Source organism: Hyaena hyaena, unplaced genomic scaffold, assembly GCF_003009895.1.
Source record: "Hyaena hyaena isolate Hyena2069 unplaced genomic scaffold, ASM300989v1 scaffold_37, whole genome shotgun sequence".
In the NCBI taxonomy this organism is placed as follows: domain Eukaryota; kingdom Metazoa; phylum Chordata; class Mammalia; order Carnivora; family Hyaenidae; genus Hyaena; species Hyaena hyaena.
The window spans coordinates 93,126-109,931 of NW_024080669.1; the positions used below are offsets into that span (position 1 = coordinate 93,126).

Below are 16,806 nucleotides of genomic sequence, written 5' to 3' on the forward strand. Positions count from 1 at the left end.
GACGAGCTGGAGCAGGAGTTTGTCACCAAGCAGGGGGGCATGTCTGAGGGCTGCAGAAGATAAGGCATCATTCCACAGGTTCCGGAAAGGGGGGAGCAGAACAGCACTCCAAACCTGCCAAAACACCACCACTGGCATAATCAAGACAGGCCTGGTTCTCACGCTGACAAATGGCGGGATGTCAGCTGCTCCTGACAAGCCACGGGATGGCAAGAAAAACAGTCTGTGAATAAGCCCCTCAAAGCATATAATGATTCTGGCCAGAACTGTGAGACGGGGAGGCCAAGCCACAGCAACAAGCAAGCGGAACACCACAAGACCTTCTGGTGCAAATTCATTTCTGTGAGTGAGAGATGGCTAGAGGACAGGGGGAGCTGTCACATTTGGATTCTTTGAAGCGGACCTATTTATTCATAGGAAGACAAGAGGTGAGCGGGGCCAGCCTGCTGGGGCAGGGGAGGAAGCCACGGCAGCAGGATGTGATGACTGAGGTACTGCTAGGTAAGCAAAGCCTGGTGTGTGTTCCAGGCAGCTCTGCACAGTAATTAAAAGAACACACCGTGGACCCATCTGAGCTCAGAGTCTGCCACTTCACAGCCACCACGTGGCTTGAGTGAGTTAACCTGAAAGCCTGTTTGTGGGTCTACAAGATGGGGGTCATAAAACTTTACCTTGTAAGGTTCTTTCAAGATTAAATGAGATGCTACTTGTAAAGCAATTGTTAGCTCTGTGTCTGGTATGTAGGGAGTACTCAGTCAAAAGCACCCGTTAATTATCTGTAGAGCACTTTGCAGCCAAGGGACAGGCAGAAGGCCAGCACAGGGCACCACAAGGGCTTGAGCACGGCACGGGAGCCTCAGGTGAAATGACGCAGACGTCCAGGCAGGAGATCAGGAGCATGCTCCACGGTTCTTGGGCTGCTGTCACCCCTCAACACACAAGCTCAGGAAACAAAGCCAGCAAATACAGTGGGACAAGGTTTACTCCAAAGGCAGTTGGAAGATAAATGTGTGTGTGGTGGGGGGTGAGCAGATACCTGGTTAAGCCAACTGAAGATTCTAGACAGAGGTAGAGCTGTGATTCGGGGAACAAATCAGAAGATTGGGGGGCGGTCAATTTTAGAGCCGGACAACTAACCCTGGACATTCCCAAACCTTGGTGAGAGGATAGAGGGGTGAGGTTGCTTATGCAGTGGGGTGAGCTGGAGGCCTAGCTATGGGTTGCTAGGGGAGGCAGAGATTTATAGGAAGCCTGTGTAGGCCCCATGGCTGCTGTGAAAGGGCAGCCTCGGAGAAGACATCAACTCCTACAGCCCCATCCTGCTGAATGCACCAGTATATCTAGGCCAATTATGTGCTCTTCCTGCTGCTAGTCAAAGGGATCATCTGAAAACCTATAGCTGGTTCTTAGCCTTGGGCTGTTCTGTCCAGGCTCGAACTTTCTTGGGGTCAGGGGCTGTAATGGTTAGTTCTTTTGCACATGCCTTCACAGCATCGCATCCCATCCATCCATCCATCCCCCCACCCACCCACCCACCCATCCACCCATCTACCTATCCACTCATCTATCTATCCATCCACCCATCCATCCATCTGTGTGTCCATTCATCTATCCACCCACCTATCCACCTGCCTATCCACTCATCCATCTATCCATCCAACCATCCACCCATCCCATAACTGCTGAGCGCTACTGTATGCTGGGCCTGTTCTAGGTGCTGCCAGTACACAGATGAATAAGACAGATGTAGTTCTTGATCTCAGAGAACTTACATTCTAGTGAAGGGAGATGCACAAGAATCAAATAGTCCCATAATAAGCAAGATGACTTTAAATGGTGATAATCTCTTTGAAGATAATACAAGAAGGTAATGTGGGAGAGTATAACTAAGAGAAAGGATGCAGGTCCTTTAGGGTGGCAGAGAAAGAATGCTTCTTGGAGGAGGTGACACCTGGCTTAGACCTAAATAATGAGAAGGAAATGGTATATTGGAGACTTGGGGAAAACAGATTTTTGATAGAATGAAGAGCAAATGTATGGGCCATATGTTGGAACAAAGCAAACTGTGTCCAAGGAACCAAGACAAGGCCAGCGACAATGCAGCACAGAGAGTGAGACAAGTGACAGGAGATACAGGGCCCTGGGGGCTCTCAATCAGGCCATCAGACCCCAGGGATATTGGTGAAATTGTGGCTGATGCAAAGCAGGGCACAGGGGGAGGAGATATGCTCATTTGACATGTGAGCGATAGTAACCCAGGAAGATTCAGCTATTGATGGAAGGTTCAGGGACAGACCTTGACTTGCAACTCAAGGTATTTTTCCCTAAGCCTAAGAGGACATGTGGACTCACTAGCACCTTGTCACCTAACAGAGGTGCCTATTTCCCCAAGAGATGGCCCGGAGAACCCTCCGCTGGAGGGAATTTCTGCTTCCTGTGCCCCCTTTTCCCACAGAGGGCAAGAAAAGAGGGGGTTCAGGACAGTGCAGCAGGCCACCACCATTGCATGTAACTTCTGGAGGGCTGCTAGACTTCCCCACTGTGGGAGCAGGACTGGACATGGGCTACTTGCTTTGTTGACCTGGTAAGCTTGTGTCATGTCCAGGCGTGGAGTGGCGAAGAGGACTCAACCCAGGCCAGCCTGGGAGAGGGAAGGACCGACCCTGGGTGCCCACATCCCAAGCAGGTGTACACGTCTGCATGTGTGCGTGTGTACAGGGGGATGGGCGGTGGGGAGGCTGAGGACCTGAGCATTAGGCCCAGAGAGTAAGTGCAAGGACAGCCTCCTGCAGAGACATGGGTAACAGGTGACAGGGACAGGTGAGGGTCAACTCTGCCCTCCCGCTGGCCTTCCTCAGCCATGACCGCCTGTCCTTTTCACCCTCAGAGTCCTGCCAGCACTTCAGACCCACGTCATGTATTACATGTACGTCTTCGCCTCCTAAAGCTACTCTGTTCCCATGTACTATTTCTCAGTTCGTGACTTTACCAGCCACCTGTCATCCGAAACAGGGCAGGAATCAGCCCAGAGAGTGCCCTCGCCCTCCCTTCGCTGCTCTCTCCCCATTCAATAACCAAGCCCCATCCATTTTACTTCTGCAATGCCTGCTTAATCCATTACCGCAACTCGGCTCTCACTGCTGCTGCCATCATTCAAGACTTCATTTGAATTATTCAGTAGTGTCTGCAATGGTTTCCTTGCTACCAGTTCCTCCCCACTCCATCCATCTACCAAACTGCACAGGCACCAGTGGTTCTCAAAGTCAAGAGCCATAGGCACCAGCGGTTCCCAAACTGGGGATGCATGGGCATCAGCCAGCACTCTTGAACTTGAAGGTGCATCGCAATCACCTGAGAAGCCTGTTAAAATGCAAAACGCTGGGCTCCACTCCAGAGTTTCTGATTCAGAAGGTCCAGACGGGACCCCTGCGTTTGGATTTCACACAATTCCTGGGTGGTGCTTGATGCTGTTGGTTCAAGGACCACAATTTGAGAACTGCTTTTATAGGGTCTATTTCTACACCAAGGAGCTAATCTGGTTACTCATCTGCTTAAAAACAAACAAACAAACAAAGAAACAAAAAAAAAACCAAAAAAACCCTCAAAACCAGCAACTCTCTATCATCTTTGAAATCTTTAAAATCGAGCCCAAACTCCTGGGGCACCTGGGTGACTCAGTTGGTCAAGCATTCAACTTCGGCTTAGGTCATGGTCTCACGGTTCATGGGTTCAATCACCGCATCAGGTTCTATGCTGACAGTAGATTCTGTCTCCCTCTCTGTGCCCCCACCTCTCAACAATAGACGAACATAAAATCAAGCCCAAACTCCTTACAGCGATCCTCACCACCTGGCCTAGCTGTGCCTTTCCGGCATCACCTCAAAGCTACTGACCTCCCTTCAACCTGTAATAAGCCTACATCACACTAGTCACGTTCCTTAAGGCTGTCAAATATTTCAGACTCTGCGTCTGCCCCCACAGCTCCCTGCCTGCAAATCTTTCCCCCCTGGAGCTTGTCAACTGGTTGTCCATCAAGGTCCAACTTGACTATACCTCCCTTTCAGGCATCATAGTGTGTTAGAAGGACTGTGGACTTTGATGTAGCCAGGCTTGGCTTTGAATTCCAGATCAATCCCTTGTTAGCTATATGACCTTGAATTAGCCTTTCTTTTAAGCGGGGGTTAACCTCAGCATCTTCATTATAAAATGCGAATCATTATACTTACTTTTAAGATTGTTGTTGGAGAGGAAATGGTGTATGATAAATGCCTGGCAGGTAGGAGGTAGTCAATAAACAATAGCTATTATTATCCTTAGCTCTGCTTGAAAGTTCTGCCTGGCTTCCTGAAGTAGAACTGTTTCCTTTTTCCTCTGTGTTCCCACAAAATTTTGTAGGATTCCATTTTGCATATATCACATGCTCTGGTCTCATTATTTTTATAAATCGGACCTCCTTCCAAGTATAGCTGGGGCCATTGTATGACATAAAAATTGATCCTTCCAGCCCGCATAGTGGGCACGTGGGTTGGCAAACCAGAGGCTTCTCTGTAGGAAGAGAATCTACAGGTGGATACACGCCCCCACCACTGCCCATGCGTGGTGAGCAGTGTGAGCTCTAGGTTCCAGGCCCCATGCACTCCCTGTACAATCTACTACCTGTACAACTGTATTTTGAGGTTCTACATATATAGCACGTGAGTTCAGTGCAAGTAAGAATTGTGTCTTATCAACCTGAAGCCACAACTGATGTTGAATCAAGGTACCCGTGGGCAGGTAATATTGGCTGAGGATGGGAAATACATCAGCAGGGTTAGTTAGGGCCCTGGTCTCAGGTTCAGGGGTAGGGTCCTTACTCCTGTGGAGAAAGGGGGTCCAAGGACCAGGGTTAGATTCAGGGTTGAGGAGTAATCGGGAACTGAATTACTAAAACTAGGTGGTGTACAAGAATGCACTTTGGGGACTGAGATGGAGGTTAAGTGCCCAGGAGCTGAACTGGAGTTCTGGAAAGAGCTCTTAGAGCCCAGAGCATGAATGAGCCTGCAGATAACATCCTACCTCTGCCATATGGGGTGGGCAATTAGGACCAAAGAACCCTTAGAAGATATCAAGATACCATTTTCTATAGCTTCCTTCCCCACCCCTGCCCCAAATCAATTCCCTACTGCCTGTCTCTTTTGTTGAACAGCAAGCCAGTCTCTTAGAAGGCTTTCAGATGCCTTAATTAATACATTTCCATTTCTTTTGCAGACCCCCTCACTCCCCTTAACAGCTGGCACTCAGTGGGGAAGGTGGAAATAATTCCCAAGAAGTGAGCCTCTGACAGTTTCCCAGGCTGCTTCTAGACACCCATGGGGTTTGGAGGAATTCCCAGTCTGAAGCTGCTGATATAACTCTGAACACAACTGAACCCCAACCCCCCTGAGAATCCCATATCAACTCCAGTCGAGGTCCCTTCCTGAATCTGGGCTGGCCTTCTCTGGACCTCACGTTCCACAAGGCTGCTTTAGGGGAGGTAAGGATTTAGGCTGTGTACCTTCACAGGTGATGTACAACGAACGCCATTACTTGGTCGCCTTGCTCAGGGCTCCCCTAGCAATGAACTCACATCCGTCATGGCCACACTGGGGCAAACGTTTCTCTGAAGGGTCTGTACTCCCCCTCCCTCCACATCATCTTGTCTAACCCTCCAAAGGCAGAGCCAAATCGGACCTGCCCTGTTACCCTGAGGTTAAAAGGGCACAGTGACCTACACATAATACGTGTTAAATTACCTTCTGCTCATTGATTATTCAATTGATAGCCTGGTTTTCTAAGCCTTGGGTTGACAGCTGGGTTGGCATAAACCCGCTGATGGATAATCTCCCTAAGTTCATGCAAAGAACACTTATGCATGGTGCCTCATTCTGGAGGATTAGAAGGAACTGTTTCTTCATGCTTTGCTGTGTTCTAGGCACTGTGTTAGGTGCATAAGGACGTCAAGATGAATAAGATATTGGGCTTGGCCTCAAGGAGCTGCCAGTCTTCCCTCCACTAAGATTCCATCCCAGTAGTCCTGTTCAGAAGTAATTTCTGCCTCCGACTCTGCTATTCGAGTATGGTGGACTTTGTGTTTCTAATTTAGCACTTACCCCATACAATCTTGTGTTAGAATAATTTCTGCTTATCTGCCTGCCCTTCTAGCTGGACAGCTCCTAGAGGCAAGGAGCCTGGTTTCAAATCCGAGCATTTCCAGGTGTCGGCATCCCTGGGGCAGTGTGTTCTTGGTCTCTAAGAAGGAAGTAGTTACAAAAGCACCCACCCCCAGGATAACAGGAGGGAGGACAGAAGAGGCATCCAAGTGTCCCTCTCAAGCCGGCCACTCAGAGCCACCTGCCTTATTGCCATTCTCCTAGAGCAGCCTATTCCTTCCTCCCCATTATTCCAATGGGTCAGGAAGATTCGGCCACAAGCATTCTGTGTGCCAGTCCTGAGGTCTCAGGTGCCCTTTGCAGTGCACTGAGGGGAGCACAAGACTGGGGTCTGGAGAGGGTACGAGTCTGGGCTCTGGCTACTCGGTGTGTATCTGCGCTTGTGTTAATTGCTCAACTCTGAGTCTCCATGTCCTCATCTCTGTGCACTGGAGTGAGAATTCCTGCCTCTCAAGTCATATGAGGATTCAATGAAGTACCGTGTGTAGAGCTCCTGTAGAGTGCCTGGCCCTGGTCAGGAGTGATCAGCCCCCTCCCCTCCTACTCTCTTTCCGGGGGGCTCAGCAGGGAACTCAGAAGAGATGTGACCAAGTGTCTGGGGCACAGGAGATCCCCATCCTGATTCTCCACAAAGCTAAGGGAAGCGAGAGGAAGGAGACAATCTGAAGGCCTTAAGAGAACCCTCTGGTGGATCTGGGGGCTCATCCCAATTTTGTGGGGTGCATGCAGGTCACCCCTGAATGGGGAGAGGGATGCAGTCACAGAGGCAGACAGGAGAGCCCAGCTGTACTGGTGGCCACCGGTATAGTCATCTCAGAAGAATGGGAGTGTGGCTGCAGTCTCCAAACTGCTTTCATTGGCTTTTTATCAGGTAGGTAAAAGGAGGCGTGTGGCAGAACAGAAGCTTTGAGGACTAGAAATGAGACAGAGTTGTGTAAAGGCAGAGACTGCTGAGAGGGAGGGCGGAGGCGGCCGTGGCCCCACATGGGGTCCAGGGCTCTGGCCCTTTTCTTCTCAAGGACGACAGTCTGTGAATAATGAGCCAGACAAGATGGCTTCTCCCCCGCCCAGGTCTCGGGGAGTCGTAGGCAGCACTGCGACTTGACATGCATCCCTCACGATGCTCTTCCAGAAAGGACCGTTCCTAGAGTCGAACAGCCTCCTTCCCTGAAAGGCAAGTACCCAACCCCACACTTAAAGGCCTACATGAAAGGGAAGCTCACCCCACTCAACAGGCCCTAGAATTAAATGCTGAAATCTTCACATGTCACCATCTTTTCCTGGGCATCCTCGCCACCACTGCCTTGATTTGAGTCCCATCCCATCTGCCTGATCACAGGACAGCTGTCTAGTGAATACACCTGCATCTGGTCCCCCCACATCCAGTCCATTCCCCTCTCTGTTGCCAGAGGAACCTTTGTAAACCAAAGCCAATAATGCCACTCCCTTCTTCCAATAAAACAGACCATTTTGCTCTTCAATGGCTCCCGGTTATCCTTCTGGACAGAGTTTAAACATCCAAACACATAAAACCTATCACAACTGGCCCCTGCCTACAGCCCTCCTCTACTCTGCTCCTTCCCATGTCTGACTCCAGCCACAGAGAACCATTCACACTGCTCAGCACGTATCTTGGCATTTGCTGCATCTAGAGTATTCTTTTCTACCAAGAGGATCCTTCTCCATCCTCAATACATCCTTTCCTTGGAAGGCCCTTCCCTGCTCACACCTGTACCACCTTGCCCGTACTTCTACCAGACCTGCCCCTGCCCCTCACCACCCGCCTGACCTTGTACAGGTTTCTCATCTGCAACATTTGATCGCTGTGTGGACTAAATGAGTTAATACAATCAAGGGCTTAGAACAGCACCTGGCTCATAGGAAACACTCAATGCATGTCAGCCATGATTATTATCATCACCATTAATATAGCGCATATCACATGGTACTGTAATTCTTGCTTTACCTGTCTGGCTCTTAGAGTAGATCCTGGTCTCCCTACTGGGAATTCCTCACACCCAGAGAGTGCTTGTCAAGGGGTGGGTACTTTGATGAATGAATGAATGAATGAATGAATGAATGAGTGGTCACTGAAGCCCATTCTCTTCCTGATTTGTGTAAATTCAGAAACCAAGAGTAAAATTCTCCCTGATCTTGGATATCACATGGGGGATGAGTTGAACATTCAGTTTTAGCCCCTGGATTGGTATCTTTCTTTTAAAGAATAGAATTCGATGACCTATTTGCAGTTAAAATAGTCTCTGTTTTCATGGTGAAAAGTAATCCCAGGGGACTAGTTGGGTATTTTTTTTTAGTTCAGCACTATGTCTCTGGACAACTTTCCCAGTGGATTGAGGCCATGGACAGCCCACCCTAGCAGGCTTCTGGCAAATTCGCTCCACAATCCTTTCTCAAAGGGGCCCAGCAGGGGAAATGGAATGAGGCATTTCAGCTTCATTTACACTTAATTCATCAAAATGTCACTGGTAAGAGCAATTTGATGTCAAAGGCTTATGAGCCTTGATGCTAAGCCTTCCAAAGCCCTCTTCTCTTTGAACTTAAATGTGCCATTCTGCCAACACGGTGCTGAATGCCAACAGGGTGGTTGGTTCTGAACTTTGAAGCTCGAGGGAGACTCTTCCTCTTCCTGAATGTGCTCGGAAGCAGGGTCCTAAGGATATGAAATGCAGTCTCTCCCCTTCCAGGACACCAGTGCTTGGGGCTTAATGGACAAGAATGCCTCACCCACACTGTGGGGGGAGTGGAAGGGGTCACAGAGGCCATCTGCCTGGCTCTTTCCCTTTAGAGGTGGAGTGCATCCCTTCATAGGCCAGCGCCAGATCTGGGTACCAAGTCCTGGGAACCATCTACAACCTCTGCCTAGAAGGACATCTCCAAAGCGAATGCCAATGGAGGCTTTGGGGACCCGAGGCCGCCATTCCAGCACGTGAGGTTGTGTGCTGCCGTGGACTAGTGCCTAGGCTTGATCCACTTTGCCACTTGTTGGTGGTGGGACCCTCGGAGAATCATTTTGTACTTCTAAGTCTCAGGTGGCTTACCTCTACAATAGGGATAATGATATGCATTTCACAGAGCTGTTGCGAAATAGGTAAAGAGTGAACACTGATGAAAGTGGTTATGGACATGAAATCACTGCACAATCTTATAAAGTGTTACTGAGACAACACTCCAGACAGATATACCCCTGATGGTGCTGCTTCTCAGTTATCCGCCTTGGGAAGAAGTTCTCAAGTCTTGGCAAAGACTCTAAATCTCTTTCACAAATGTTCCATCCACTACCCCCTGTTCTGCTCAGTCTTTATGGTCACCCAACCCAGACATTGCTCCACCCATGTGGCTGACTCTGTATCCTGCCTGCCCCCACCCATTCTCAACTCTGATGAGCAGCTCTTTCTATAGGGAGTTTGTTTTAAATGACCACCAACCCAATGAGAAAGAATGAAATCTGGCCATTTGTAGCAATGTGGATGGAACTCAAGGGTATGATGCTAAGTGAGATAAGTCAGGCAGAGAAAGACAGTTACCATATGTTTTCACTCATATGTGGATCAGGAGAAACTTAACAGAGGACCATGGGGGAGGGGAAGGGGAAAAATAGTTGAGGAGAGGGAGGGAGGCAAACCATAAGAGATTCTTAAATACTGAGAACAAACTGAGGGTTGATGGGGGGTGGAGGAGAGGGGAAAATGGGTGATAGGCATGGAGGAGGGCACATGTTGGGATGAGCACTGGGTGTTACATGGAAACCAACCTGACAATAAGCTTAACATTAAAAAAAAAACCCACAGAAATACAACCACCAACCTTTCTGCTCCACAGCTCCCTCTAGCGACAACCCCTTATCCTGCTTTCCCATAAAAACGAGGCTTCTGTACAGGCCATTCTTCCAGCATTCAACCACCGCCATCTTATCTCAATCTGGCCACCCACAAAACCGCTCTTGCCAGTGACTTCTTTCTGTATTGCTAACTCTGAAGAATGCTTTTATGTACTTCCTTCCAAGGGGTGGAAAACACTGTTACCCATTTTTTTTTTCTGTGGCCTTTGGCAGCCTCTCGAGCATGTGTTTTCTCCTGGGTGATTCCTTCCCCACCAGTCACTTCCTATCTATCGTGCACCCTTGCAACTACAGCCTCAGTGTGCCAAGTGTGCTGTAGCCAACTCTCTGCTGAATGCCTCTACCTGGGTATCTGTAAGGCATTTCCAAGTTCCCCATTCGAAAGCTAACTTCATCCTCCCTTTACTTCTCAGACTGACTGTCTCTTGAATTTTCCACCTCAACAGCTGGCATTATCATCCACCCTGATGTCCAGCTTACAAATCTGGGAGCTTTCTTACTGCAACCGCTCTCTCTCATGGTCCACATTCATCTGGTCCCTGAGTCCTGATGATTTATATATTAAGTAGTTTTCAACAGGTTACAAAACAGTACATATACTATGACCCCATTTTTACTTGTATAAAATACATATTCATTAAGAAATCAGAAGGGAAGGGGCACCTGTGGCTCAATTGGTTGAGCGTCCAACTGTTGATTTTGGCTCAGGTCATGATCCCAGGGTTGTGGGATCAAGTCCCACATTGGGCTCTGTACTGAGCATGGAGCCTGCTTAAGATTCTCTCTGTCACCTTCTGCCCCCTCCCCCACTCGTGTGTGCTCTCTAAAATAAAAAAATTAATAATAAAGAAATAAAGCCAATTTAAAGGATTCATCATCTGACCACGGACAAGTAGGATCTATTAATAGCAACTCAATAAGCCTTTTAATGGTTTAACCAAAACAAGAGGCATCCAGACAAGGCACGAATGATGCAGCTCCGTGATCCTGAAGTTTACTCCTGAAATGAGTCTAAGAAAGCAAAGACCTGTGTTGCACATGCAGGCTCCCCTGCCTCAGTCTCATCCCACTCCTCCAGCTGTCCACGCTCCATGCTGTCGGAAGCCATGTGGGCCCTTCACCAATGACCTCTGCCTGCTTCCTACCCTCATTTCCCATCATGCTCTGCTTTAGGCATTCTAACCTAAAATGGAAATATCCATGCACCTTCAGCCTTGCATCTCATGCTCCTTCCCTCCTGGCATGCTCTTGGCTCTCCGTGTCCGTCCTGTGACTGGCCAGCCTCTCTCCGTCCTTAAAGATTCTGGTCAAACATCACTTCCTGCAGGCGACTCTCCCACATGTCACCAGCAGAATCAAGAACCGGTCCTCCAGACCTCTGTCCATACCCTGCTCTTACTCTTCACTGCCTTTCTCACTGTGCTTTCACCCAACTGTCTCCCATCGAAGAGTGACCTGGGAGCTATCTATTCATCTTTGTATCTGAATACCTTGAACAACTTCAATTAAAACTGTAAATAAATTTATTGGAGTGATACAGGAGGACCCCCGAGACTGTTCCTGGGGTACCTCCTTCTTCACACAACTCCAGTCTACCTCTTCCTCTGCCACGTTCACCTCCACCAAGACACACCATCACTGTGGGCAGCCCTGCTGTGGGCTCAGCTGGGAAGGATCTGACTGGGGACAAATGAATCCAGACAAATGAATCCAGATCCAAGAGCCTCCCCAAACAGTCATCCCTCTCACCTCTGCTGCTCAAAAACAGCACCCGGGTGAGAGGCCACCCACCTGGTCCAGTTTATGTGAACCCACTTGTCACTTTAACCACATTTCCACTTGTAATGGGATTTGTGCCAAAAGATGTCTTCTGATGGTTCCCAAACAGATGCAGAAAACATGCTTGAATGCTCTTCTACAACTAATAGGCCATGTGTTGGAGCCCAAGAGCCTTGGATAAGCAGGTGATAATGGACGTGAACTCTGAGGCTCTTAAACACCCACTGGAGTTGGCCCCATGTCTCTGTACTTCACTCTGTATCACTCAGACATGCGGGAAGCTATTGTGTTCTTCAGACTCTCTATAAAAAGAGATTCCTGGGGCGCCTGCGTGGCTCAGTTGGTTAAACGTCTGACTTCGGCTCAGGTCATGATCTCATGGTTCGTGGGTTCGAGCCCCGCGTCGGGCTCGGTGCTGACAACTCAGAGCCTGGAGCCTGCTTCAGATGCTGTGTCTCCCTCTCTCTCTACTCCTTCCCTACTCTCTCAAAAATAAATAAACATTAAAAAAAAAAAAAGATTCCTTAACCAAGGGTTATGGATCCCTTGTGTGGGGGGTGTGGTTCCCCTTTATATCTAGCCTCTGTCTCTCTTACTACAGGACAATGGGGATTCGTCTTGCTCGCTACCCAGGGGGCCTCCCTGGACATGCACACCCTGGGGGCCTCACCCTTTACACTGTCTCTTCCCCTAGATGCCGCATGTGCCATGTGGGTGAGCAGCCCCCAAAGCTGCACACGTGGACAGTGCACACAGAGGCACTGGCCCAGGACCACCGTGCCCCCATGATAAAATCTCAGGCTTACCCCAGTGTGATTCTGTGAACAACTGTTTCCACTTGGAGCTGTTAACAGATGATGGACTCAGTGTCATTTTTCTTCCTATGCGGGGAAGGCATTCTCCTTGAACGAGAAGGGGCTGCAGAGACACAACCTGGTGTACCTCCACGAACCTAATAATAATCATTCCTGAGGGGTGCCTGGCTGGCTCAGTGTGTAGAACATGTGACTCTTGATCTCAGGGTTGTGAGTTCAAGCCCCATGTTGGGTTTTGAGCTTACTTAAAAAAAAAAAAAAAAAAACTCTCCTTGTCCAAACCAGGTAATGCTCATTTCTGGGCTCCCCCAGCCAGGAGGGGGACGGAGTCAAGCTCAGTCTTACCTATGGCCTCCAGGCGGATGGCCCGACAGCAGCTGCACCCTAACAATCCACAGCACATTCTGTCACTGCCCTGGTGGCCGGGGCCAGTGCTATCGCGGCAGCCCACCCTCCTGGCTGGCCTGGCCCACTGTGTCTGCTCCTCCTGACCCTGCCAGTGACCTCAGCTCACCCCTGTTCCTGTGCTCCAGCCTCCAGCCCTGAGGCTTCCTGAGGCTGCTGAGATGTAGGAACATGGAACCTCATGGAAACGAGGCCATGCGCCCGGCCTTGGGCAAGGTTGCAGGCAGGGAGGGGCTCGGCTGCTCACCCCCATCACTGCGGCTTGACCTAGGGGAGCTGTCACTGTTGATTAAGGATCTGACTTGTTTGAAGGCAGCCACAGGGTCTTGGGGCACATGGAGGAGGTGACACCCTGTGGGGGGAACCTCAGTCGAGGAGAGAGGAGACTCAGCAGATGAATTCTCCTCCCCATCGCTATAGGCTGTCTAGTGATGCTGGTTTCCTAGGTCTCTCTGAAGTGTGAACATTCAGCTGTGCTTAGAGCAGAGCTATGGCCAGCACAGGGATGTACTCCCTTATACGGATGGACAGATGTCCTCCTGGCCTGCCGCTCTCCTCCCCTCCCCCTCACTTTGGCTGCCTTGGAAGTGTATTCCCTGAATTCACATGGGAACTTCTCCCTTGGGCTCAGTTTTCTAGGGAGACCCGGCTTAAGACCGCTCGTACTTTCTGTAGGTCAAACCCTCTGTATGTGTGTTATTTTATTATTATTTTTAGAGAGAGAGAGAGAAAGCAAGGGAGGGGCAGAGAGAGAGGGAAAGAGAGAGAATCTCAAGCAGGCTCAACACTCTCAGAACAGAGCATGACTTGGGGCTCGAACCTATGGACCGTGAGATCATGACCTGAGCTGAAATCAAGAGTCAGACACTTAACTGACTAAGCCACCCAGGCACCCCCATGTGTGTGTTATTTTAAATCCTTAAAAAAAAAAATTCTTCCAGATGAACCCCGAAGGCTTGCAGAAGGGACAGAAAGGATAAAATAACTCACTGGAGAATAGATAGCCAGTAAGTGCATGAACTGAAACTTCAGCTTAGGTCTGACATTGGGATCTGTGCTCTCTCAGACCACGAGCGCTGAAGCCAGAGAGCCCAGGGCTTCAATGTGGGCTTGGAACGTATGAGCTATGTGATCTCTGGCAGGTTATATGACCTTTTTGACCCTCCATCGCTTCATCTGCAAAAGCGATAGGTTTAGATGCACTGAGCTCTGACATTCAAGGCTCTGCTGTTCCAGCCTCGGAAATGTTTCTGTACGACTAGGGGCAGAGGTCACACAGGATGGGTCTAGGCTTTGGGACTAATGTAAACCTAGGGAACATTTTGGCAGACATAGCTAATCGTTGAACCTGGGGAAGGGGGGGGGGTCCCAGCACCACCCACTCCTGCCCAGAATCAATCCCAGTGGCATCCAGACAGCCCCTGGGCTGGAATGCTCTTCCCATTCCTCAGACACCAGCTCCAACATCACTTCCCGAGGGAAGCCTTCCCTCCCCTGCCTTCTTGCCTCTCGAGACTGTCCCACTGCCCTGGATCTCATACGTCCTTAAGGCTCCTTCTACTTGCACTTTATGGTTTGAAATTCTATTATTAATGCGATCCTTCACTAACATCTGTCTCTCACTGGTAAGTTTCATGAGGGCAGGGTCCACAGCTATGGTGTTCCCCACTGTATCCTCAGCATCTAGAATAGTGGAAGGTATTCAACAAGTATTTACTGAATTAATGGTTTAAGTAATTAATTGATTGATACAAGTAGTTACGTAGAGATGAGACCAAAGCAGCAAGGGTTTGGGCTTGAAAGCCGATCTGGGGTAAATTTGAAGATCCCTGGCCGACTGCCCAACTCATTCAGTGTGTAGCTGCATGTCCTTGAGCCCCCTCCCCACTCCCTGCCGGTCCATGTCATAGCTCATTAGGAGGCTGATAAAGGGACTGGCTGTACACTAACTCTGACATCCCTGAAGTCACCTTACCAGTCACCAGGAAGGGTGAAGAAACGGGCTCAAGGTGACCAAGTTTGTTGGTAAGAGAAGGAAAAGGCCTGGAGTTCAGCTTTCTGAGGCTGAACCACTGGGCTGCCCCTCCGCAGAGAAATGCAAATAAAAAAACTGTTTGGCTGGGGGTAGGGTCTGGGACTGTAAAGAAAAGCGGCACATCCTTTTGTGCTGAAGCATGGGCGTCCTCAGCAGGGTGGGCTCAAGTCTCAAAGATAGCAGACGGGGGAGCCTGGGTGGCTCAGTCGGTTAAGCGTCTGACTTCGGCTCAGGTCATGATTTTATGGTTTGTGAGTCTGAGCCCCGTGCTGGACTCTGTGCTGACAGCTGGGAGCCTGGAGCCTGCTTCGGATTTCGTGTTTCCCTCTCTCTCTGCCCCTCCCATTTGTGCTCTCTCTCCCTCTCTCTCAAAAATAAATAAAAACATTAAATAAACAAAATCAAGATAGCAGACAGCTCTCTGAGGAACCCTTCACCCCTACCCCCTGCCCCTGTGAAATGTTCGCAGAGCTCCCTAGGCCTTCTGTTCCTTGTAATCAGGGCCTCGATTCTGAATCAGCTCACACTGGAGGGTTCACAGTTCTCTGCGTGAGTCTTGCTGTGTAACCTGCCAGGTCACTGAAAATGGTATCTATAGTGCCAGGCAATCTCCTAAGCACCCCTCTTCCTCAGCTCTTAAATAGTTTCCATGCTCCTGTCTATACAGAACATTTCATCAGGCATCATCAAAGACTGTTTATTTAATCCCAAATGAATATTTTTATCCTTGAAGATGATCACGGCAAAAATTTGTCTCACACTCCAAGCTTGGTACATATAAAGAGTTAAAATTGTTGCATTAACTCAAGAGATGAAGGGCAGGGAAAAAAGAAGGTAGGAAAGAAAAGAAGAAAGCCAGGCAGAAGGGAAGAGAGGTGTGGAGGGAGGGAGCATGAAAAGGAAGGAGAGAAGGAAGGGCCAGTTTGAAGGGCACCAATCTTGGTGGCATCAAAGTCTGGCTGCGGTGGGTTGTGGAGTGGGAAGAATGCAGGCCCTGCTGTTACACAGATCCAAGTTCAAATCCCAGCCCTGTCTCATACTAACTCTGTGGCTTCAGACAAGTCATGGAAGCCCTCTGAGCTTCAGATGGCTCGATTGTAAAATGAGGATAACAACAGCTAAAAGGTATGTTTTGAGAGGATTCGAGATAATGTATTCAAAGCCCCTTGCACGTTGGCACTCACTGGGAGGCTGCAGGGGCTCCTTCTGCACTTGGAAGGCACAGAGAAGGAAAGGGCTTGGTTTAAGGTCGCGCTAAGAACCCAGGTCCATGCTCTCTTCACTGAGTGCTCATCACCAGGACCTGGCCACAGAAACTCGGGTATGGAAATAGGGACCGTGACTCAGTAATGACTTAATTAATTTATACAGGTGTTAATAGTGTGTGCCAAGAAAACAAGAGATTTCCCCCTGGAAGCACTTTCTATATCCTTGCTCTAACCAAACAGACGGCTGACATTCTACGACGCTCACCTGCATTTCAACCAAGTCCCCACATTCACCCTGAAAACCTATAGCCTGTCCAAGTGCACCTTGGCTCAGGTCTGTAGAAGCACATTAACAGCAGCAGAGAGTAATGCGAAAAGCAACAACAAAATATCCATGATTGTGACCATCTCCTCTGGCGGTTGAACCCTTTTCCCCTGTTATTTTACCATGTTTCCCTTGACAGCACTTCTCCAGTGTCAAAGTCAACTGATGGGCTGTGTTCTATTCTCCCAGTCC

At 49.3% G+C, this 16,806-nt stretch overlaps 1 protein-coding gene across 2 annotated transcripts in view; it reads right to left on the minus strand.

Annotated features, from left to right (window-relative positions):
• GRIK4 (glutamate ionotropic receptor kainate type subunit 4) overlaps window positions 1-16,806 on the minus strand; it is a 432,944-nt gene that overhangs the window by 58,668 nt on the left and 357,470 nt on the right. The gene's annotated exons all lie outside the window — the stretch shown is intronic.